At 48.4% G+C, this 12,620-nt stretch overlaps 1 protein-coding gene and 1 pseudogene across 1 annotated transcript in view; one reads left to right on the top strand and one right to left on the bottom strand.

Annotated features, from left to right (window-relative positions):
* Positions 1 to 12,620, bottom strand: part of ATAD2 (ATPase family AAA domain containing 2) — a 96,539-nt gene that overhangs the window by 79,228 nt on the left and 4,691 nt on the right. The gene's annotated exons all lie outside the window — the stretch shown is intronic.
* LOC101152425 (inosine-5'-monophosphate dehydrogenase 1-like) lies at positions 1,484 to 3,065 on the top strand (annotated as a pseudogene).

A 12,620-nucleotide genomic window follows, 5' to 3' on the forward strand; every position in this document is an offset into this window, starting at 1 on the left:
GTCAAGAGATTGAGACCATCTTGGTCAACATGGTGAAACCCCGTCTCTACTGAAAATACAAAAAATTAGCTGGGCGTGGTGGTGCACGCCTGTAGCCCCAGCTACTCAGGAGGCTGAGGCAGGAGGATTGCTTGAACCTGGGAGGCAGAGGTTGCAGTGAGCCAAGATGGTGCCACTGCACTCCAACCTGGCGACACAGCGCGACTCCGTCTCAAAAAAAAAAAAAAAAAACACATGACTATATACTGTATATACCATCTCATTTGATTTGTTTATTCAGGAAATTTTAATTGAGCCCCCATCTTATTCTAAGCATAGTTAGAGGTGCAGGGAGTAAAGCAGTGAACCAGGAACCCTAGGTTCATGGAGCTTACATTCTAAGAGGTACTCAGTGGATAAACAAGGAAGTAAATAAACAAGGTAACTTCATTATAGCAAGTGGTATAAAGAAAATGAAACAGGGTCATGTGATACAGAGTGGTTGAAGGAAGAGGAGAGAAACATACAGTGGACTTGAAAGGTCAATCTGAGGCCAGGCGGGGCGGCTCACACCTGTAATCCCAGCACTTTGGGAGGCCGAGGTGGGTATCACCTGAGGTCGGGAGTTCTAGACCAGCCTGACCAACATGGAGAAACCCCGTCTCTACCAAAAATACAAAATTATCCGGGCATGGTGGTGGGCGCCTGTAATCCCAGCTACTCAGGAGGCTGAGGCAGAAGAATTTCTTGAACCTGGGAGGCAGAGGTTGCGGTGAGCTGAGATTACGCCATTGCACTCCAGCTTGGGCAACAAGAGCGAAACTCCATCTCAAAAAAAGAAGGAAAGAAAGAAAGGTCTGAGGCCAGGCATGTGTCACACCTGTAATCCCAGCACTTTGGGAGGGCGAGGCAGGCAGATTGCTTGAGGTCAGGAGTTCGAGACTAGCCTGGCCAACATGGCAAAACCTTGTCTCTACTAGAAATACAAAAATTAGCCAGGCGTGGTGGCACACACTTGTAATCCCAGCTACTCGGGAGGCTGAGGCAGGAGAACTGCTTGAACCCGTGAGGCAGAGGTTGCAGTGAGCCAAGATCATGCCACTGCACTCCAGCCTTGGCGACAGAGTGGGACTCCAGCTCAAAAATAAATAAATAAAAAAGAAAGATCAGTCTGAGGAGGCGACATTTTAGATGACACGTAAAATATGAGAAGGAATCAGCCGATCAAAAAATTGGCAGGGTTTTCCAGGGAATGGGAAGAACAAGTGCAAAGGCCCTGAGGTAGGAAGTCCAAAATAGTTGAAAATGCTTCCAGAACTTCAAAGATAGAATTCCCCAGGGAGCTTATTAAACACACTACACAAAGCCAGGTGTGGTGGTGCGGGCCTGTAGTACCAGCTACTTGGGAGGCTGAGGTGGGAGGATTGCTTGAGCCCAGCAGTTCCAAACCATTTGGGGGAACATAGTGAGACCCAGTCTCAAAAAAATAGCCTGCCCTGGCAGGCTGGCGGCCGAGCGGGTGTTTATGTTGGGTCGCCGGGTCTCTGGCAGCCTGACAGACTACCTGATGAGCCGGGGCACCGGCTGCATGCCCGAGGATGGGCTCACCACGCAGCAGCTCTTCGCCAGAGCCGACAGCCTCACCTACAACGAGTTCCTGATTCTCCCAGGATTCATAGACTTCATAGCTGATGAAGCGGACCTGACCTCAGCCCTTACCTGGAAGATCACGCTGAAGACGCCGCTGATCTCCTCCTCCATGGACACTGTGACAGAGGGCAACATGGCCATCACGATGGCTCTGGTGGGAGGTATTGGTTTCATTCACCACAACTGCACCCCAGAGTTCTAGGCCAAGGAGGTGTGGAAGGTCAAGAAGTTTGAACATGGCTTCATCACGGACCCCATGGTGCTGAGCCCCTCGCACCCTGTGGGTGATGTGCTGGAGGCCACGATGCGGCATGGCTTCTCTGGTATCCCCATCACTGAGACAGGCACCATGGGCAGCAAGCCGGTGGGCATCGTCACCTCCCAAGACATCGACTTTCTTGCTGAGAAGGACCACACCACCCTCCTCAGTGAGGTGATGATGCCAAGGTTTGAGCTGGTGGTGGCTCCAGCAGGAGTGATGTTGAAAGAGGCAAATGAGATCCTGCAGCAAAGCAAGAAAGTGAAGCTGCCTATCGTCAATGATGACGATGAGCTGGTGGTCATCATTGTCCTCACTGACCTGAAGAACTGAGACTACCCTGTGGCCTCCAAGGATTCCCATGAGCAGCTGCTGTGTGGGGCAGCTGTGGGCACCTGTGAGGATGACAAATACCGCCTGGACCTGCTCACCCAGGCGGGTGTCGACGTCATAGTCTTGGACTTGTCCGAAGGGAACTTGCTGTATCAACTGCCATGGTGTATTACATCAAACAGAAGTACTCCCACCTCCAGGTGATTGTGGGGAACGTGGTGACAGCAGCCCAGGCCAAGAACCTGATTGACGCTGGTGTGGACGGGCTGTGTGTGGGAATAGGCTGCGGCTCCCTCTGCATCACCCAGGAAGTGATGGCATGTGGTTGCCCCCAGGGCACTGTGTGTACAAGGTGGCTGAGTATGCCCGGCACTTTGGTGTGCGCATCATAGCCGATGGTGGCATCCTGACTGTGGGGCACGTCAAGGTGCTGGCCCTTGGTGCCTCCATAGTGATGACGGGCTCCCTGCTGGCTGCCACCTCAGAGGCCCCCAGCGAATAGTTCTCAGATGGGGTGTGGCTCAAGAAATACTGGGGCACAGGCTTGCTGGATGCCATGGAGAAGAGCAGCAGCAGCCAGGAACGATACTTCAGTGAGGGGGATAAGGTGAAGATCACACAGGGTGTCTCGGGCTCCATCCAGGACAAAGGGTCCATTCAGAAGTTCATGCCCTACCTCATAGTGGGCATCCAGCATGGCTGCCAAGATATCAGGGCCCGCAGCCTGTCTGTCCTTTGGTCCATAATGTACGCAGGAGAGCTCAAGTTTGAGAAGCGTACCATGTCGGCCCAGATTGAGGGTGGCGTCCATGGCCTGCACTCTTAGGAGAAGCGGCTGTACTGACAGCAGTGGAGGCCGAGGTGGTGGAGGGGGCACCCCCCAGTGTCCACCTTCGGGCATAGCCTCCCTCCATCACTGAGTGGTCCACAGATTTGCACTACGGGTTCCCCAGCTCCTTTCCAGGGAGAGAGGAGGCGAAGTTGTGAGGGGTCTGTGACCCCACGCTGGGCATCCCCTGCAGAGTCAGGACTGCTCCCTGGGCCAGGCTGCCCTGGGAGGCCCCCAGAGCCCAGCCAGCCGGGCTCTCAGGCCCTACGCCTGCTTCAGGTCTTGCTGCAGCCTGCTGCAGCCTGGAACCCACCCCAGGGGCAGGCAGCCCCTCCTGGCTTCTCCTGTAGGGCACTTCCCTGACCCCAGTCCCCCAGGACATGGTGCTCTCCTGGCCCTGCCTCTGGCCTGCTGCCCCCTCAGCCATGTAGCACTTCTGAGCTCCTGACCTAGGCTAAGGGGAGGTCTCTGCCCCCTTCCCCGGCCCTGGGCTACCCTTGGGTCCTGCTCCTCAGGCCACTCCCCTGTCCCTGGCCCTGGGGAGAAGGCTGCTCTGGTCATGGCTGCCTGCCCCTCATTCCTGACTCACCACCGTCCCCAGGTGCACCATTCCTGCCCTCTCCTCAGCTGCAGTTGAAGGCTTTAACTTTGCACACTTTGGGATCACAGTTGCATCATTGTGTATTAAATAATCAGAATAAATCAAGCAGGTCTCAACGCCAAAAATAATAATGATAATAAAAATAAAAATCAACACACTACACACAGCTTCAGGTGCCTCCTCTAAATATCCTGATTTCATGGGTCTGAGATAAGGCCTGGAAACTTGGATTTCTTTCAGGAAGTCTCCTGGTGATTCTTATCCACAGAGTGATTTGTGTCACGCTGTTCTGGAATGTGGCGAGGAAAGAGTTGATTGCTAGAGAAGTAGCTACTGAGAATAGAAGGGTATGCATGGGCAAGATGGCGCGCTTCAAGAGCACAATAGAGAGGGGTTTTGTTGTTGTTTGAGAAAGGGTCTCACTCTGTCACCCAGGCTGGAGTGCAGTGGTGGGATTTTAGCTAACTGCAACCTCTACCTCCCAGGCTCAAGAGATTCTCCCACCTCAACCTCCAAGTAGCTGGGAGTAGCTGGGACTATAGGGGCACACCTCTGCTCCCAGCTAATTTTTTGTATTTTTCGTGGAGACGGGGTTTTGCCATGTTGCCCAGGCTGGTCTCAAACTCCTGAGCTCAGGTGATCTGCCCACTTAGGCCTCCCAAACTGGTGGGATTACAGGCGTGAGCCACCGCGCCCAGCCAGGAGGGTTTTTTTTTAAAAAAAACATTTATTGATTTATTTTAGAGACAGGGTCTCCCTATGTTGCCCAGGCTGCAGTGCAGTGGCTATTCACAAGCGCAATCACAGCTTGCTACAACCTCGAACTCCTGGATTCAACCAATCCTCCCACCTCAGCCTCCTGAGTAGCTGGGACTACAGGCATGCACCACCATGCCAGGATGGGAGTTTGGTTTTGATCCATTTGCAAAGAGCAGCTGTGAAAGAACAGCAAAGGAAAGAAGTCACATGATTGGCTCTTTGGTGAGAATGATTGGAAGTAGCAATAACAGATGTAGAATGAAAAACTAGGAGGTTACTGCACTGTCCTGGCGAGAGAAGATGGTGGCCTGGACTAGTGGCAGTGAGCAGATGCGAAATGGACATAGATGGGGGATCTATTTCAGATCACAGCCTACAGAAGATCCTGTCTGCCTTCAGCAGAAGGACTTTGTCTAGGTGTGCTGTTGACATAAAGTGACCTTGTGAGGCCATCCACAGGAAGCCACACCAGCAGGAGGGGAGGCTATTTTAGCTGGTCAGAGCTGAGCAGACTAAAAAGGCAACATGCTTTACAGTGATTATTTTAGACACCTGCTACAATCAGAGGTAACTCTCTTCTCTGGGCTAAACCAATTAGGAGTTATTAAGTTTTCTACTTACATTGTATTTATTTTTCAAGATGTAGTATATTCATATGCTTAAATTTTAAGTTACAAAGGAGCATATGGATTAAAAGTCTCCTTCATATGCCCGTTTGCTAGCCATCTTGTCACCCTTCCCATCAGCAACCAAAGTTATTCATTTCTTGGGTATCCTTCCAGAGATCATCTATACCAGGTATGTTCATTTCCTGAGGCTGCTGCAACAACTTACCAAAAACTTGGTGGCTTAAAACAACAGAAATTTATTCTCTGATGGTTCAGGAGGCAAGAAATCCAAAATCAAGGTGTTGGCCATGTTGCTTCCTTCTGGGGGCTCTGAGTGAGAATCTATTCCATGCCTGTCTCCCAGCTACTGGTGTCTGCTGACAACCTTTGGAGTTTCTTGGCTTGTAGGAGTGTAAGTCCACACTCTGCTTTCACCATCATATGTCCTTCTTTCCTGTCTTTTTGTGCTTGTACTCAAATCTCTCCCCACTTTCTCTCTTTTTTTCTTTTGAGATGAAGTCTCGCTCTGTCGCCCAGGCTGGAGTGCAGTGGCGCGATCTTGGCTCACTGCAACCTCTGCCTCCCGGGTTCAAGTGATTCTCCTGCCTCAGCCTCCAGAGTAGCTGGGATTACAGGCGCCCGCCACCACGCCTGGCTAATTTTTGTATTTTTGGCCAGGCTGGTCTTGAACTCCTGACCTCATGATCCACCCACCTCGGCCTCCCAAAGTGCTGGGATTACAGGCGTGAGCAACCGCGTCCAGCTCCCCCTTTCTCTTATAAGGACGTCAGTCATTGAACTATTTAGAGCACACCCTGAATCCAGAATGATCTCATTTTGAGATCTTAGTTATATCTGCAAAGACCCTGTTTCCAAATCAGATCACATTCACACATAAGAGGGGGGTTGGGACCTGAATATCTTTTTGGAGCCACTATTTAACCCACTACCCTAGGGGCTGGCAAACTTTTTCTGTAAATGGCCAGAGAGTAAATATTCTAGGTTTTGTGGATGGTATGATATTTGTAGCAATTACTCAATCCCATAGTAGTGAAAAAGTGGCCACATACAATATAGACACAAATGGGCATGATTGTGTTTCAATAACACTTTATTTACAAAAACAGATCTCAGGCTGTATTTGTCCCAAGGAGGTCATAGTTTTCTTTTTCTTTTTCTTTCTTTCTTTTTTTTTTTTGAGACGCAGTTTTGCTCTTGTTGCCCAGGCTGGAGTGCAATGGTGCGACCTCAGCTCACTGCAACCTCTGCTTCCCAGGCTCAAGTGATTCTTCTGCCTCAGCCTCCCGAGTAGCTGGGATTACAGGCAAGCACCATCAAGCCTTGCTTTTTTTTTTTTTCTTTGTATTTTTAGTAGAGACGGGGTTTCACCATATCGGCCAAGCTAGTCTCCAACTCCTGAGCTCAGATGATCTGCCCACCTTGGCCTTCCGAAGTGCTGGGATTACAGACATGAACCACCACACCTGGCTAGTTTTCTAACCTCTGATTTATACTATACAAGTAAGTATGAGCATGTGTTTGCATGGGTATTAATTTTCACCCTGTTTACACGAATGTAGCATACTGTACACTCTGTTCTGTACTGTGCTTCTTTATCTAGGTCTTAGTGATCTTTCCCTGTGAGTACATAACGAACTTCCTCTCTTTGTTCAGCAACATCATAGTCCACTCTGTGGACACACCGTATTTTATTTAAGTAGACCTTTCTTGCTGAACATTTGTTTCCGTTCTCTTGCTATTGCATAACTGCTATGAATAAATAGGTTCAAATATCACTTCTACATTGTATCTGTAGAATAAATTTCTAGAAGTGCAATGGCTAGGTCAAAAACTATGTACAACAACTAGATGCAATAATATGAATAAATCTTACAAACAGAATATTAAGCAAAAGAAGCCTGAATAATTCCTTTTATATTAAGCAGAAACACAGACAAAACTAACTTTTGCTGTTAGAAGTCAGAATATTGATTATTCTTGGGGTTATAAAACATGAAGGCAGGTTGGGCATAGTGGCTCATGCCTATAATCCCAGCACTTTGGAAGGCCGAGGCAGGCGGATCACTTGACACCAGGAGTTCGAGACTAGCCTGGCCAACATAGTGAAACTGTGTCTCTACTAAAAATACAAAAATTAGTTGGGTGTGGTGGCACATGCCTATAATCCCAGCTACTTGGGAGGCTGAGACAGGAGAATTGCTTGAAACTGAGAGGCAGAGGTTGCAGTGAGCCCAGAAGATCACACCACTGCACTCCAGCCTGGGGGACAGAGCGAGACATTGTCTCACAAAAAAAAAAAAAAAAAAAGTTTTAATAAAATTTAAAAAAAAACTAAGCAAAGAAATCAAAATTCCAGAACACTAACAGATGGCCAGCCAGAAGCTTTTCTCTATTCCTTTATTCTCTCTTTATAATATTAAACATTAAGGAATTACCACACTGGAGCCGGGTGTGGTGGCTTTAGCCCTCCCAACATTTTGGGAGGCCAAGGCAGGAGGATCCTTTGAGGCCAGAGATTCAAGACCAGCCTGGGCAACATGGTGAAGCCCCATCTCTACCCAAAATACAGAAATTAGCCGGGCATTGTGGTGCACGCCAGTACTCTTGGCTGCTTGGGAGACTGAGTCAGGAGGATCACTTGAGCCTGGGAGGTGGAGGCTGCAGTGAGCTGAGATCTTGCCACTGCACTTTAGCCTTGGCAATAGAGTGAGACCCTGTCTCAAAAAAAAAAAAAAAACAAACTACCACACTGGCTTTAGCTTTTGGTTGGATTAGTGAGTTGAACTGTGCCCCCATAAAGGATATAAACCTCCCCTTGTGAATGTGATCTGATTTGGAAATAGGATCTTTGCAGATGTAATTAAAATCTCGACATGAGATTATTCTCGTTTATGGTGAACCCTAAATCCAATGACTAGTGTTCTTATAAGGGAAAACATAGAGAGATTGGTGCATACAGACACAGAGAAGGCAGTGATGTGAAGACAGGCAGAGATTGCAGTGATGTGTTTATAAGCCAAGAAATGCCAAGGTTTGCCAGCAACCACTGCAAGCCAGGAGAGAAGCATGGAACAGATTCTTCCTCCAAATCTCCAGAAAGAATCAACCTGGCTGACGCTTTGATTTCAGACTTCCGGACTCTTGAACTGTGAGAGAATACATTCCTGGTTTTTAAAGATTACCAAGTTTGTGGTAATTTGTTACATATAGCACCCCTGGGAAATGTATATAGTACAGTTGGTCTGGGATTGGTCTTCTCTTGGTGACCAGTTCTATCTTTTCTAATCTTAACTATTCTAGTTAGGAGTGACTTGATTTAGGAAAAAAAAAAAAAAGAGGCAGTAGAGGCTGGGTGTGGTGGCTTACACCTGCAATCCCAGCACTTCGGGAGGCTGAGGCGGGTGGATCATCTGAGGTCAGGAGTTCAAGACCAGCTGGGCCAACATGGTAAAACCCCATCTCTACTACAAATACAAAAATTAGCTGGGTGTGGTGGCGGGCGCCTGTAGTCCCAGCACTTTGGGAGGCCGAGGCAGGTGGATCACTTGAGATCAAGAGTTCAACCTGGCCAACATGGCAAAACTCCATCTCTACTAAAAATACAAAAATTAGCTGGGTGTGGTGGCACACGACTGTAATCCCAGCTATTCGGGAGGCTGAGGCAGAAGAACTGCTTGAACCTAGGAGGCGGAGGTTGCAGTGAGCCGAGATTGCGTCACTGCACTCCAGCTTGGGTGACGGAGTGAGACTCCGTCTCAAAAAAAAAAAAAGAAACGGAGGTTCTTGTTGGTAACCCCTGATTGCTTCAGAAAGACTCAAGTGTTCTTACTTCATGTGCTACAGAAACGAGGCTCAGGTAAGAGCTAATCATGATTCCACTACCTCATTTGGGATGAGGTCATAGGTGGGTCCCTTTCTGTTCTTTGGTAGCAAAATTAGAAAGTAAACATTAATTTGGACTGGGATTTCTTTCAGGAATGTTGCAAATGTGAGCTTACTTAAATTGTATACCAAATCTTATTGATTTCCCACAAAAGAAGAAAAAAAATTAATTGAATGGAGGTGGGGAGACATTTTGACATTTGCCATATATTAGCTATTCTATTCCATGTTTTAACTATATCCCAGATTCCCCTTCTGTCTGGGAGATTTTTCTCTTTGGGTGGGTTTGGTTTAGGCAGGGCCCAGCCTCCTTCTGTGGAAATCCTACGGGGAAATACACTTCATTTCCCTGGAAACCTGGTAATAAGGATTCAGGCATGTGACCTTGGACCAGCCAATGGGCTGCTCCTATCTGAGGCATTTATTTCCTCTGGGAGGAATGACCCAAAGATGCAGGGCAGAGATTATTCATGGTGGCAGAGCAAAGGATACAGAGCCATGGCATTAATGGTGGTCTCCCCTCCCATCCCCTCCCCTCCCTTTCCTTTCCTTTTTGAGGCAGAGTTTCACTCTTGTCGCCCAGGCTGGAGTGCAATGGCACGTCCTCGGCTCACTGAACCCTCCGCCTCTGGGGTTCAAACTATTCTCCTGCCTCAGCCTTCCAAGTAGCTGAGATTACAGGCGCCTGCCACCATGCCCGGCTACTTTTTGTATTTTTAGTAGAGACAGAGTTTCACCATGTTGGCCAGGCTGGTCTCAAACTCCTGACCTCAGGTGATCCACCCGCCTCGGCCTCCCAAAGTGCTGGGATTACAGGTGTGAGCCACCGCGCCCAGCCTGGAAGACATATTCTTTTTTTTTTTTTTTTTTTTGAGACGGAGTCTCGCTCTATCACCCAGGCTGTAGTGCAGTGGCGCCATCTCAGCTCACTGCAACCTCTGCCTCCCAAGTTCAAGCGATTCTCGTGGCTCAGCCTGCTCAGTAGCTGGGACTATAGGCGCGTGCCACCACGCCTGGCTAATTGTTGTATTTTTAGTAGAGACGGGGTTTCGCTGTGTTGGCCAGACTCATCTCTAACTCCTGACCTCAGGTGATCCACTCGCCTCTGCCCCTCAAAGTGCTGGGGTTACAGGTATGAGCCACGGCCCCGGCTGATATATTCTTATAATGTGGTTTTCAGGCCTTACCTCTCTATTGACCTCTCCCGAACATACATAGTTCAATTTCTCAGTTTTCCCATGTAAGGTATGGTACACAGCAGTGAGTCTAATACCACAAGTATGGACCTGCTTCCCACCCCAATATAATTCAGATGGGTCTCATATTGTGTTTCAACCCAGCCAACTTCCCACCCCCAGTGATAAGGACTCTACCCTCTGAGTTCACATAGTACATTGCTGCCATAGCACAAATTGCTTTGTATTGAAATGATCGCTTTAACTTGGGAAAATAGCATAACACAAATCAGATAAATGCAAATTAGAATAACAGTGGGAATGTCAGGGTTTTGGTTTTGTTTTGCCAATTTGTTTTTCTTTTGAGACAGGGTCTCGCTCTGTCACACAGGCTGGAGTGCGGTGGCTGAATCATACCTCACTACAGCTTTGATCACCTGGGCTCAGGTGATCCTTCTGCCTCAGTCTCCCAAAGTGCTGGGATTACAAACTTGAGCTACTACACCCATTCTAGTTTTTGTTTTTAAATAATAATCCTTGGCCGGGCACAGGGGCTCGCGTCTGTAATCCCAGCACTTTGGGAGGCTGAGGCAGGTGGATCACCTGGGGTTGGTTTAGTTTTGTACTAAAAATACAAAAATTAGCCGGGTGTCATGACACACACCTGTAGTCCCAGCTACTTGGGAGGCTGAGGCAGGAGAACTGCTTGAACCTGGGAGGTGGAGGTTGCAGTGAGCCGAGATTGCACCACTAGACTCCAGCCTGGGTGTGACAAGAGTGAGACTCCATCTCGAAAAAAAAAAAAAAAAAGCATTAAAAGCACATCCTTCCAATAAAAAAAGTTTTAAAAAAATCTTTTGTTATTAAAGCTCAATATACTGTGTGCTGTGGATTCCCTGGATCTCCTTTTACATGTCTGTGGCCTTTCTTATAATTTCCTCTGTTATTTATCTCTCTTCTAAACACCTGCCCATTAATATCTTAGTTTCACTGGATACAGGTTTCTTTGAGTAGCATTTCGTATTTCTTCCTTAACCAGATCATTGGAGTTTGTAGGTCAGAATCTGGTTCTAACCATCTCCTACTCTTCTGAAACCATATCCGTTTTTATAGTTTCTATTGTAGGATCATATTATTTATTTATTTATTTATTTATTTATTAGCAGAATTTTGCTCTTGTTGCCCAGGCTGGAGTGCAATGGTGTACTCTCAGCTCACGGCAACCTCCACCTCCCAGGTTCAAGCGATTCTCCTGCCTCAGCCTCCCGAGTAGCTGGGATTACGGGCATGCGTCATCACACCCGGCTAATTTTGTATTTTTAGTAGAGACAGGGGTTTCCCCATGTTGGTCAGGCTGGTCTCACACTCCTGACGTCAAGTGATCCACCCGCCTTGGCCTCCCAAAGTGCTGGGATTACAGGTGTGAGCCACCATGCCCAGCCTATATGTTTTTATGATCTTTTTTTTTCAATCTAAAAAGTAATTCCTGGGCAAACCCCTTTGGGTCCCCTCCCTTTGCATGGGAGCTCTGTTTTCACTCTATTTCACTCTATTAAATCTTGCTACTGCACTTTTCTGGACCATGTTTGTTACGGCTCAAGCTGAGCTTTTGCTCGCTGTCCACCACTGCTGCCACCGTGGCAGACCCGCCGCTGACTTCTATCCCTCCGGATCCGGCAGGGTGTCCGCTGTGCTCCTGGTCCAGCGAGGCGCCCATTGCCGCTCTCGATCGGGCTAAAGGCTTGCCATTGTTCCTGCATGGCTAAGTGCCCGGGTTCATCCTAATCGAGCTGAACACTAGTCACTGGGTTCCACGGTTCTCTTCCGTGACCCACGGCTTCTAATGGAGCTATAACACTCACCGCATGGCCCAAGATTCCATTCCTCGGAATCCGTGAGGCCAAGAACCCCAGGTCAGAGAACTGGAGGCTTGCCACCATCTTGGAAACTTTGTGAACAAGGACCCCTGGTAACATTTTGGCGACCCTGAAGGGACCTCCAAAGCGTTTGTCTCTTCCAGAATCAAAGCTGCAAAACTACAAATCATTCTTCAAATGCAGCCCCAGATGCAGTCTATGACTAAGATCTACCGCGGACCCCTGGACCGGCCTGCTAGCCCATGCTCCGATGTTAATGACATCGAAGGCACCCCTCCCCAGGAAATTTCAACTGCACAACCCCTACTACGCCCCAATTCAGCAAGAAGCAGTTAGAGCAGTCGTCGGCGAACCTCCCCAACAGCACTTGGGTTTTCCTGTTGAGAGGGCGGACTGAGAGACAGGACTAGCTGGATTTCCTAGGCCGACTAAGAATCCCTAAGCCTAGCTGGGAAGGTGACCGCATCCACCTTTAAACACGGGGCTTGCAACTTAGCTCAAACCCAACCAATCAGAGAGCTCACTAAAATGCTAATTAGGAAAAAACAGGAGGTAAAGAAATAGCCAATCTATTGCTGAGAGCACAGCGGGAGGGACAAGGATCGGGATATAAACCCAGGCATTTGAGCTGGCAACGGCAACCCCCT

Source organism: Gorilla gorilla, chromosome 7, assembly GCF_029281585.2.
Source record: "Gorilla gorilla gorilla isolate KB3781 chromosome 7, NHGRI_mGorGor1-v2.1_pri, whole genome shotgun sequence".
Taxonomy (NCBI): Eukaryota; Metazoa; Chordata; class Mammalia; order Primates; family Hominidae; genus Gorilla; species Gorilla gorilla.